Source organism: Ursus arctos, unplaced genomic scaffold, assembly GCF_023065955.2.
Source record: "Ursus arctos isolate Adak ecotype North America unplaced genomic scaffold, UrsArc2.0 scaffold_5, whole genome shotgun sequence".
NCBI classification, from domain to species: Eukaryota; Metazoa; Chordata; class Mammalia; order Carnivora; family Ursidae; genus Ursus; species Ursus arctos.
The window spans coordinates 11003609-11016600 of record NW_026623067.1 but is presented as its reverse complement, the minus strand read 5'-3'; the positions used below and the strand labels follow the sequence as shown (position 1 = coordinate 11016600).

The following is a 12992-nucleotide window of genomic DNA, read 5'->3' as shown; positions in this document are numbered from 1 at the left end:
AGTAGCATGAGTTCATATTGTTATTGGCATTGTTAAACAGTATTTTTCTTCAAATACTGTTTACATTTTATCTTTTTCCTTTGATATTGGAAATTCTTGGTTCCCAATAATATTAATGTAGGTATAGTCAGAGTAGTGTGTCCAGGTTACCCAAAGTAACTTTCTTTTTCATTGTTGGTTTAGTAACTAATTTTATATAAAGTTAGATCATTTGTTTCTTTTAAGGTCTAGATTTAATGGATTTTCTTTATGATTAGCTTTTGTTTTTGAGTATATAAAACACATGGTTAAAAAATCAACATTATATCAACACATTTAGCCAGAGAAGCCTCACTCCCATGTACATCCTCTCCACTCTGTTTCATTTTCATTAGTTTCTGGTTTCTCCTTTACTGCATTTCCTTTTGCAAAAATCAGCAAATACAGAGATATAGTTGACCCTTGAAGAACACGAGGGTTAGGGATACCGACTTCCCATGCAGCCGAAAATCCATGTGCAACTTTTGACGCCCTTAAAACTTAATTACTAATACCTTACTGTAATAAGTATTATATACTGTATTCTTATAAGAAAGTAAGCTAGAGGTTATTAAGTAAATCATAAGGAAAACACACTTACAGTACAGTACTGTGTAAGTGGACCCATGCAGTTCAAACTCTGCTGTTCTAGGGTCCAGTATACATTTTAATTTCCCCTTCTTTCTTACACAAAATGCACAACACTGTATACTCTGATCTTTGACTAGGCTTTTTTCTTATAATAACATATATGCAAGGAATTATTCCATACTTGTTCATAGATTTAAGTTAAATGCTAAAATTCATTAACTGTTTACTACCTACATATGTCAAGTGTATTAGGGTAGGCGAGGCAATGTTGTAGTAACAAACCAACCCCCAAACCATTACAAACCCCCAAACCATTACAAATTGGTTTCTTGCTCACATAAAGTCCTACGTGGGGTAGGACACCCCTCTATGTCTTATAGCCATGTGACGTGGAACAGATGTGCCCCTTGGTCGCCAGGCTGAGTAGTCAGGCCTGGAAACAGCCCAGGACATGGCCCAGTCACCTGGCCCCAAACCAATATGAGGGAGGTTGAAAATGTGTCTCATTCCTCAAGAAGAGGAAACAGAAATGGAATTTGGTGAATTACGTAGCATTGTCTCTGCCACACCAGACTTCACATTCATTCTCTCATAGAAATCCCACCACAGTTCTACAAGGTAGGTACTTTTATTATGTGTATTTTACAGCAAAGGACCTTGAGCATTCCTGTGTGTCAGGATTAATTTCAGATCCAGGTGTATCTGGTGTTTTCCACTAAAAAAACCCCACAGCAAACCCATTTCATCCATGCATAACAGCAAAATTCGCAGAAACGTTGGAGCTCAGGGCGATTGGTGTAGGACAATAAATATTTAGGCTTAGGATTAAGAAGCTATTTCTTACAAAAAAGTACAAAATAAAAATGAAATCCCTGAAACAATAAAGTGTAAAACACACATAGTATTTCAGTATCATTGGATGATAAAACAGCTTTATTTATAATTTCTGAATCAAGAGCTAATGTTATAGACATTTTTTAAAGTGCAAAGTGAGACTGTAAACATTTTTTCTTCCTCTTCCTAAGTAAAAGCATCATATGTTCACTGCATGAGAGAAATAATGACTCTTTTAAAACCAGTTGGGATAGTTCTGAGGAATTAAGCCAAGTAAGCGCCAAGGATTTTAAAGTTGAAAAACCTTTGTTTTAGAGGAGGAAATGAATAAAATTCAAAGGCCATTTGGACGGTGTGTTTAGTCCCACATTATTTGTTATATTTATATAGTATTTTTATAGTATTATATTTATTGCCTGAGATTGGGTGCAACAATACTGGATCCCAGTGTATGTTTTTAGTGAGTGATTGCAGCAAAGTGAACAAAATGACAAAACTAGGAACTCCACTTTAAATGAACCATCGGCCATCCACATATGCAAGGGACTGCAGATTCCATGAAAAGTTCAGCTGGTTCCAGAAGGTGATTTTTCTAGAACAAGGCAAAGCTCACCCTCACCTGTGAGTGTCAAGCAAACTCATCCCGGCTGTTGATCCAACACAGTTTTCACGATAATGCCCTGCAAGTATCAACCTCTTGTCAGTGGTTTCCATTTTGGACCCTAACTACAGTAAGAAATATTGTTAGCCACGTACACACACAGCCATTCATGAGACATAATAAGGGCAAAACACCCTGATCCTCTCCCCTCAACCTACTCTACTCTCTACTCTCTTTTCCCCCAAATGCAGGCATCCCTGCATTCACAACCTCTAAGACCAGCTGTGTGAAATCCTTAAGCTATTACTGCTCTTTGCTTTGGCTGGCCAATCAAACCAGCCTGTGTCGAACAGTTATTTTCTCTTCTTGTTCCACAGCTCCCAGAAGGAAGACAGGCTCCGTGCTTGGAGAAGGTACTGTCACCTCAGAATCAGTAACCAAACCCTGGAGCCTGGAGGACTCAGTGCTGTTTATAGAAGTCGCTACTTCCTTTAAGTCTATCTTAAAAAATGTTCAGGCTCGCTTAGCACATTGACGCATGGCTAGCATTGCCAGATTTAGCAAAGCAAACAAACAAAACCAAGTTGCCCAGTTACATTTGAATTTCAGATAAACAATAATTTTTAGTGTATGTCTTATGCAAGAAAAATAATTCCTTGTTTATCTGAAGTTCAAATTTAACTGGGTGTTTCATATTGTATCTGACAACCCAACTGGCCACACACCCTGTTCTCCTTTACTTTGAACATCTTGAATCTTAAGGATAGATCTAGGCCAGACAGGATGTGGGCATTGCTCTTGGGAGGGGGGACATTTTGGCTTAGCCTCCTTCTGCTCTCCTCCGTTTTAATTGCTGGCTACACGCCCCACAGCCCCCTTGAGGGTTCTCCCATCCTGGGGTCACCCTCTTAGACATGGCATTGGATAGGCAAGGTGGCACAAACCCTGCTCCTGCTGTGTCCACTTGACCTTGGCATCCGAACCTCAGAGATGCCATCTCTAGCTCAGAGACAAAGGACAGTCACCAGCCCAATCTAGCCGTTTCACAGAATCACAGTCTCTCCTTCCTGCAGTCTCTATAAGCGATCCTCTCCATGAGGGAGAGCCTACAGGGAGGACTGAGAATTGCGTCCTACTCCACTCCTCCTGAGCTGACATCACCAGCCTCCTTCCGCTTCCAATTCTATGTATCTCAAAGAAAAGCTTTGCCTTTCCATCAAAGCACACTAACTCTCCACACAGGCCAAGCCTCTTCATCCCCTCAGAATCAGAACCTTTGAACTTGGTTTTTCTTCTCATTACCAACACCCCCCACCACCACCACCCCAAGAAATTTGGTCATTGTCTGAAACTGCTCACAAAGGGCTGGTTTAGGGAAGTGCTGGGATCTTCTCTGCCTCCGTGCTGGTCAGGTTTCCGGCTGTGCCCTTCACATTTGGTTAATGGCAAGAGTAAAGCTCACCTCCTGGTTAAGGCTTTGAGTCTGAGTTGCGAGCTTGGGGGCCCTCCACGGCTTGGGTTGGGTTGTAAGGTAGTTACTGTGTTTCTTCAGTCGGTGGTGAGCAGCAAAAGGACAGGGGCTCCACATTTGTGGAATTAGCACATGAAGTAGAGTCTGCTGTAGGTGGACAGACAGGGGCAGCTGGAAAGTATAGGCCATGATCCTTGCTGTCATCAGACCTTTTCACGACACTGGCCTTCCTCCCTCTGATTGCCAAGATCCATCAGGACTTGTTGTCCAGGCGCCACAATTTCTTCTGGGTCCTTCTCTCCCCTTGTTAACACTTATTATCCAGACCTTTCTGCCAGGGCCATCTGGGTCTTCCCAAGTGCTATGAAAAAAACCCAATGCAACAAAACTAATGTCTAAATGGCTGCCACTGGGATAGGTTTGATATTCTGTATTAAAAAAAAAAAAAAAACAACCCTCATAGATATTTATTAAGTGCTGCTATTTGTGCCTAACACTGTTGGGGTCACATGAGGTTAAGACACAAGTTCCTGCATTCAAGAATCATCATTGGGGCACCTGGGTGGCACAGCGGTTAAGCGTCTGCCTTCGGCTCAGGGCGTGATCCCGGTGATCTGGGATCGAGCCCCACATCAGGCTCCTCCGCTATGAGCCTGCTTCTTCCTCTCCCACTCCCCCTGCTTGTGTTCCCTCTCTCGCTGGCTGTCTCTATCTCTGTCAAATAAATAAAATCTAAAAAAAAAAAAAATCATCATAGAAGCCAAGATTTGAATACTTTTAAAAAGGCATTTCAGGATGACCCTAAAAGACTAGTAGGTAATAAAATGCATTTGACATGACTTACAAAGGTCATCTAATGACACTGTGTTTCATCATTTGTGGAATCCAAGGATTCGATCAGATTTTCCCTAAAGTTTCCTTACTCGTTCCAAAAAAAATTAGATCGTCCAAATTTTATATAACAAAATAACCAGATACTGTATTCACTACATGCCAGGCACTATTGCTTATGAAGACTGACTCTTCCAGTCTTCATAAGAATACCATGAGGTGGCCATTATTCATTTCCCACTTGGCAGGTAGGGAAATTAAGGCATTGAGGTTAGGAATTTGCCCATGGCACAGAGCTCTACAGTAGAGCTGGCAGACAAACCCAAGGCAACAGGCTCCCAAGTGTACAAGACACAGGTGTGCCATCCTGTGTCTCGGCAGGCCTTCGCTCTGGCTTTCCCACACTTACTTTTCAGCTTGCACTTCCTTACATTTTAAATGCAGAAACAATATATTGTTCTTGGAATGCCAAAGCTATTTTCCACTACCCTACAAACTTGGTCCTCTGGGTTCGAACTTGTACAATTTGCAACCCAGTTTCTAACATTTTAGAAACTATGCATCTGTGAAACTATGGCTTTATCTCTTTTTAGGGATTTGGTTTACTGGAATCTGTAAATTTCACTCAGATTTTACCCCAAAGTCCTGCCTCATTCACTATGTCATGTTTCTTTCCTCATTTTCTCAAAATGGATCGGGTTAAATCTTCAACATTCTCTCTCCTGCCCTTCTTTCTTAGTTTTGATTCCACACCTTCCCAAGCAGGATTTGCGTATAGTGCTTCACTAAAACTTTGGTTTCCTCTGTGGCTGCTCACATCTAGCTACATCTTACAGCTGTTCACAGTCCACTCCAGTCTCTCAAGGTACAGCTGGGGGTTGGGTGGAGCTGAAGAATATGGAGAGGAATAAGACCAGGGACAGGTGCACCATGATGAATTCCAATACAAGCAAAAAAGAACCAGTGCTGACAACTACTGTGGTTTCAAGGAGAGAGTGGCATTTGAGCTGGTAATAAGAGACTTCCAAAGATTTTGTGGGGATAGAGAAGGACAGAGTAGAGCCCAGGCTGACGGAGGGGAGATGAATTCGGAGTCTCCGCATCCCTCAGACCAAAGATCCCTGGTCTCTTGCCTGGAATGAAGTGCCAAAGTCCAGAAAAAAAGTAAACTGTTATTTTTTCTTGGAATATTGTCCTCACTCTAGGTTGTAGCTGAGTATATCTGACCCATTTCATATATATACATAAACACACACATGCCCAATTCTCTCCTGAAATTCCAATTGTTTTTTGCCCACTCAAGAAAGCATGTTAAATGCAAGAATGTGGGGTGCCTGGATGGCTCAGTAGGTTAGGCGTCTGACTCCTGGTTTCAGCTCAGGTCATGATCTCAGGGTCATGGGATCCAGCCCCGCATCAAGCTCTGTATAAGGCTCTATGCTCAGTGCAGAGTTGGCTTGAGATTCTCTCTCCCTCTCCCTCTGGCCCTCCTACTCCTGTGCATTCTCTCTCTGTATCTCAAATACATCTTAAAAAAAAAAAAAAAAAAGAATGCAAGCATGCAAGCCTGATATTTCCACAGACATACCTCAAGTGGGCCTGATTATTTAGCAGGGTCAATCACCTGAAAAGATCAGTCCTTTAACAGGTCCTAGGAATGAATCAGTGTGTGACACAACACAGAGGTGACTGCCACACTACAATGAGAGTTGGGAAGTAGCAGGCACAGGAAAGGATTATTAACCCCCAGAAGCCTGTGGCTTTTTTTTCTCCTTAGACAGTTTCCAGATGATTCCTAGTGAGTCTTTGCTGGTGTGTTGGGTTGCCTTCAACTTACATTCTTCCATTATTCCGAAGTAGCCTATTGTGGGGGTGGAGTGGTGTGTGTGTGTGGGGGGGGGGGGAATGAGGGGACACGTGGACACCTTTGTCCTAGAATAAGATGGAAAACAGTGAATCACACACCTAGCAAAAGAGCAGAAATGGTCCTTTGAAAGATTTATGTATGACCTTTCCTTTTTTATGACTAATAAAGATTATTACTAAAAGTTATTTAAAATGTTTCCAATAATTAGAAATGGTTATTCTGGTTTAAAACGCATTTCAAAAGAGATAAGGGAATTATGATAAGGTACAATGATAGTTTGGGGGTAATAGTTGTAATCGTTTTCTCCCAAGTACTTTGAACTGCTCCCGTACAAGGAGAAGCTTTGAAGGATTCGGTTGGGGTATGTGAGAGCTGGTCACTGCAGTCAGAACCTTTAGAATCCAAGCACCCTGACACCAAAACCAGCTTAGATTATAAGGAGTAGGAATATTCCTGTTTGAGCTTGGATCTGCTTGAAGTAAAGCATTCATGACCCCAAACCAGGGGTTACTCTCTCCTTCCCTGTAAGACCTCACTGGTGACCCACTTAAGCCCTGGAGATACTCTGGATTAATTTTTTGTCCCTCTAAACACTTTTTCAGTACTTCTGAAATGTCTTCAGTTTTTAACCTGTAACTTTTTGTTCTATCTTGAGAATAATTCTCTTTCCCTGTGACTGATACATCCTGAAGGCAAAAGGCACTTCTAATTTGGACTGGGCTCCCTTGACTTCTCCCTTCTCCTTCTCCTCTCTCCCAGCTACCCCCACCACCTGTGGAGGCTCAGTCCGGGGAAACCAGCCTCTGGCATCAGGATCCAAGGTTTTTTACTCGCTAGGTAACTGCACAACCCTCACTAATGGAGCCGGTCTATGGAAATGCTGACCCGAGCTGCTCTTCGTTTAAATGCAAATTCACGGATTTAAAAACAAAACCACCCAGTGAAAGTTAGAACTTACAGTTGTTAAAGAAAGGTATTTAAAAGCAGACCAGCTTTCACTATGGCCTAATCATACTTTGAGAGCCCTGAAAAAGGGACAGGCCAGGCGAGAAACAGGAGTAGCTTCCTAATAAGGGCGAGAGGGAGAAGGTGGGCCTCAGGGCTTTCTCTGTTCTCAGATGGAGAGGGCATTAAGTGATCTCCCATGTGATCTCAATGTGCCCACCACCCTGGCACTTTCCGATTGCTATCTGTAAACTCCTAAACCCCATAGATATTTACATTGCTCTTTGCAGTTTTAAAAGAGTTCCCACAGCCTTGGTTTCATTTGATCCTTATGAATACCTTGCCAGGGGTGAAGGATACATTTCATTATCTGCACCTTGGGAAAGGAAACCAAATCTTCCACCACAGAAATCAGAGGAGCCAGAATCTGAGCTGACAGGTAAATGTTCACTGAATTAAACAAATACAGAAATATATGAGTATTTTAAGGTAAACAGGTGTCTGCCCTAAAGAAACTCATAGTCTCTTTGGGGAAAAATGCTCAAAATTAAAAATAATTAAAATAACAATGCTTTAGAGGGGAGAGGGTGGGAGATTGGGATAAGCCAGTGATGGGTATTAAGGAGGGCACGTATTGCATGGAGCACTAGGTGTTATACGCAAGTAATGAGTCATGGAACTTTACATCAAAAACTTGGGATGTACTGTATGGTGACTAACATAATAAAAAATTATTATTAAAAAAAAACAAAAAAACAATGCAATTTAATAAGGAAAGACCAGATACAAGATGGTCAGTGCATCCTTCACTGTGAAATGGATGAAGGAAGCACTATGATTCTATGTGTACTTAAGTAGCTTTCATCCCATGACTGAACTGAAATCCCCGGTGTCCTCCACCTGCCACCCAACCTTCATCTCAAGTCTCTGCTTAATAGTCTGGGTTTCATCAGGATTCCTTACGTGTCTGTAAGAAGTCTAGCTTTACACTTAGCTACGGTGATGTCTGAGCTTGTCACATCCTCTTAAGTCCTGTATTCGCAGTGCAACTCTGGCCCTCCCCACCCTCTTGCTTTTTTTTTTTTTTTTTTTTTTTTTTTTTGCCACAAGGAAAATGAAAAAGGGAGTGGGGGATATCTGTCTTCAGTGTTCCAGAAAAGTCCACCCTCTCCTCCTGGATTTGCTGAAGGGAGTAGAGTTTAGAAAACAGTGTGGTGACTAATGAATCAGACACTAAGAAAGACATTAGAAGGAGGGTGTTTTAGGAAAGAACACCGACCAGGCCAAAGAGAGAGTGAGAAAAGACAAAAGACAGAACATGCCCATGGTCAGGACTACCTTCTCCTGACACAGAAGCATCATTGTGTGATAATTATGTGTGCATGGATAGGGATAACTAATAGGGATAACAGATCATTTAAAATTGAGATTTCCAAAAATCTAGGATGGCACTGGCTATCACTGCTCTCCAGAAAACACAAATTATCCCCAAACGCCTCCTCCCTCATCTGGGGATTCTGTGGCCTTTTATGTGGAGACGACGGTCCTGTCTCCTTATTCACTCCTTTTTTTTTTTTAAGATTTTATTTATTCACTTGACAGAGAGAGAGAGGCTTAACGACTGAGCCACCCAGGCGCCCCTCTTTATTCACTCCTTATATCACATTGGCAAAAACAGATACAAAAGTCTAGAGTCTACTCCTAAGTATTAATTTATTCTGCAGCTTCCCCTGCTTATGCTCTCTCTCCCTCTCTCTCTCTGACAAATAAGTAAATAAAATCTTTTTTTTTAAAGATTTTATATATTTATTTGAGAGAGAGCGAGAGAGTGTGAGAGAAACACAAGCGGGGGAGGGGGGCGGCAGGCAGAGGGAGAAGCAGGCTCCCCACTGAGCAGGGAACCCAATGTGCGACGGCATCCCAGGACCCTGGGATCATGACCTGAGCAGAAGGCAGATGCTTAATGGACTGAGCCACCAGGTGCCCCATAAATAAAATCTTAAAAAAAAAAAACACCAAAAAACAAAAAACAGGTTCCACTTTACTAGTAAAGAAAATACAACTTAAAAACAATACAAAACCATTCTTCTGTCAGATTGGCAGAGATGACAAAGAATGGTAACACGGTGCTGGTAGGATGCAGAGGACCCTCCCGCCTGCTGGTGTCAAAGCAGTGCCACCTTTCTGCAGGTCTCTTGCGAACATGCATCAAAGCCTTCAATAATAAGTGCAGCTTTTGACAACAGTTCCAGGATTTTATCCTGAGGAAATAATGAGGGATGTGCACAGAGATTTAGCTACAAGTAATTTTGTGAAAAGTTGGAAACAACCCAAATGTACAAAAGACAGGGACTATAATTATGGTACATTTGTGTAATGGGATACCAAGCAGTCACTAAAAATGACACAGAAGTATATTTTTTGACATGGAAAAATGTTCATAATAGATTAAGCTAATTATAATATGATCCTATACATATATATACACATACGTATATATATACACACACACACTTTATTTCTGGATGCTTTAATTTTTTCATTTTGCTTATTTATGGTTTACTGTTTTTCTGTAATGAATGTCCATTTATTTTATAATAATTTTTAAAAACCAGGCAATTATATGGAAATAAAAGGACAGAAGAAAAGGCATTAATAAATTCTGAATTCACTGGAATTAAACAATAACTGATCATTAATAAATAAACAAATCATAAAGTGCTAGCATTTACCTTGAATTAACTAGATTTAGTTTTTCTGCCATCAGAGGTAATAAGGCCTAGAATTAAAAGTGACTTGAGTTATAGAAAATAAAGTTACAATTCAGGTATTACCTGTCTTTGAACTGTGAAATCTATACCCGTTATGTGTTTGTATGTGTGTCTAGAAAAGATCCACTAAATTTAAAAGTGGTCCCCTTCAGCGGGGTGGGATTAGAGGAGAAAGGATAATTTTTTCTTGACCCTACTCTGTATTGTTTGACTTATTGGAACAAGCATGTAAAAATCTAAGTATCTTTAAAAAGCATATTATGAATATTTAGAAATGTGAACAGTATCTATGGTATAGTGTGAAAAAAACTATAATGTAAAATATACTATGTCATGTATCTACATGTGAGAAAGGCCTGGATGGGAATACTCTATCATGAAAATAGTTGTCCCAGTTCATTTATTAGTTCATTTATTCCACAAATATTTGTTGAGCACCTACTGACAGCTAGGCACTTGGGATATAGCAAGGAATCAAATAGCGAAATATGACTCCCCTCATGGAATTTATACTCTACAGGGATAGACAGACAATAAGTAGTAAGCATAATAAATAGGTTAGTTGAGAAGTGAGTGCTATGGAAAAACTGGAGCTGATTAAGATAGACTGGCACTGCAGTGAGTGGGGGGAGGGTTACATGGGTTGGTCAGGGAAGGCCTCATTGAGGCGACATTTGAGAAAAGGTTTGAAAGCAGTGAGGCAGTGAATTAGGCAAATATCTGGATAAGGAGAAGAGACAGCCAGTGCCAAGGTCCTGAAATGGGCTCAAGGAAAACCAACGAAGGCAGTGTGGCTGAGTCAGAGTAAGCAAGAGGGAGAGCAGGCCAGAGATAAATAGGGCAGTTAGTCAGTGCTGGGCTCCGCAAGGACTTTGGCTTTTGACTCCAAGTGAACTGGGACACCACTGTGTGGTTTTGAGTGGAGAAATGTCAGGATCCCTTTCGCTGTTGTATGGAGATTAGGCTTTTCTGGGGGCGGTAGTGTAGCAGAGACCCGGTTGGGTGAGAGATGGAGGTTGCTGTGGGGATGCTGAGGTGTTGGATACTAGATATAGTTTGAATGTAGAGTCAACAAAATTTCCCAATTGGGTAGAGGACTGAGAGAAGTGTATGAGGATGGCTTTTAAGGTTTTGGACCTGGCAATGAAACGGAGTTGCCATTAATTCAGATGAGAAAGACAGCTGGATGGAGTAGGTTTAAGTTGGGGAAAGAACTTATTTGTGGACCTGTTAGGTTTGAGTGTAATAGCAATATAAATTCTGTTTTAAGAATGTTTCTAATATTATGACATCTCTCCTAATAAATCATTTCAAGACTCCTGACTCAGCAATTATTACATTCCCAGTACTGAAAATATGCATTAGTCACTGCTAGTCATCTGGAGAAATCATGGGAACAGAAGATATGCCAGAAGACCGGAGCCTAGGTTCCAGTTTTCAAAAACGGGGAAGAAACCGAGGGCTGCAAATCCATCCACAGTCCTGGCAATATTTTAGAACATATGAACTCCAAAAATTAGTTATAGCTCCTTTTGGATTCAGCTTGGAGTCGAGCAAGTCAGACCAATATATGTACTAGAAAAACCCAGACTTTTCTTCCGTACGTCTTCTTTCCTATTCAGTAGAACTCTTCACTTCTGATAACTTCTGACACCAAATATGTGTGGTTTTTTAACCCCACCTAGCAATTTTCTGAGACACCGGCTGGTTGTCCTACCGTTTAACTCAATTCTGACACGTACCTGGAGATAGCTAGCATCAGATCCAGAGTCCCATGAGACTGACCACACTTCAGATACCAATCACAAGTAGCAGGTCCCCAAGTTACCCACAACTTCTGTCTGACTTGGCTACAAACTGGCAGTTCCCAGGACCTCCTCCCCTTGGATTTGACTGTTGGCTACAGCAGCTCACAGAACTCAGGAAAACACTCATTTACACTCACCAATTTAGTAAAGGACATAATAAAGGATACGGATGAATAGCCAGATGAAGAGAAACACAGGGTGGGGTGTGGGAGGGTGCCAAGGACCCATGGAACCACGGTCAATGACCCTATATTAGAACAAAAGATGCTCCTAGTGCTCTTATCACTCAGGAGATTCCAAGGGTTTTATGAACTTTGAGCCAGGAATGAAATGAAGACCAGATATACATATCCCTTTTTAGAAATCATAACATCTCCTAAGGTAGGCCAGAAGACTGAAGCCTAGGTTAACGTTTTCAGAAAGGAGGAAAAAGCAGAGGCTGCCAATCCGTTCATAGTCCTGGCAAGGTTCTACTACATGTCATCAAGGGGATGACATATGAACTCCAAAAATTAATAGTAGCTCCTCTTGCATTCAAGCTGAACTCAAGAGCAAGTCAGGCCAATGTATTTAGAAAAAAAAGCAACCAGGGCCATCTTGGGACTTGGAAGTCCACTGCAGGAGTGGAAAGGTTTCTTCAGAGACAGGGCTCAGGTGGAACGCGATAGCGGCAGTACTGGGTCGTGTTACAGACTGGGAGGTGGGAGGCCGTCTCTACGTAGCACTTTCTAGTTCTGTAACCGCAGGCTGCCTCTCTGCTGTTCAGGGGGTGATAACCAAGTATTAATACTCCGGGTATTAATACTTGTAAAGTGCTTTGCACAGCGTGTACAACGTGTACTGAAGGTGCGGGACGGGGGGCATTCATTTTAGAGCACTCTTACCCTTTTCTTTCTCTTTTCGGACTCAAGGAAACGTCCTGCCTGGGCGAGACAAGCTGCGAGAAAAAGGAAGCGATGAACAAAATAAAACTTCCCTTTGGTCCTGCTACAGAGCTGTCAGCACAGGAACGGTTAACACGGGCCTCGGGGCTTCCTGAATTGTTTCTCGCCGAGACGACCCACAACCGGAGAGCGGAGCTGCCTGGGCTTTTGGCAGCAACCCTTCCGCCGGCGGTTGCTAGGCGACCTAAGGCGGGCCAGGGGCCAAGCTACCCTACCCCTTTCCTGCCCAAGTCCCACCCCGCCAGGCCGGCCAAGCGTCGACACCCGCGACCGGCCGAGGCGCCGCGACGCATGCGCTCTTCCTACGGCGC

The 12992-nt window shown here is 42.2% G+C and overlaps 1 long non-coding RNA gene across 1 annotated transcript; it reads right to left on the bottom strand.

The window, feature by feature from the left end:
* Positions 1–1221: 1221 nt before the first annotated feature.
* Positions 1222–12987, bottom strand: LOC130542728 (uncharacterized). Its single transcript, XR_008957468.1, has 2 exons — positions 12622–12987; positions 1222–3876 (listed from the first exon to the last, which is right to left on the bottom strand). It is a non-coding gene; the product is annotated as an uncharacterized LOC130542728 (long non-coding RNA).
* Positions 12988–12992: the final 5 nt, after the last annotated feature.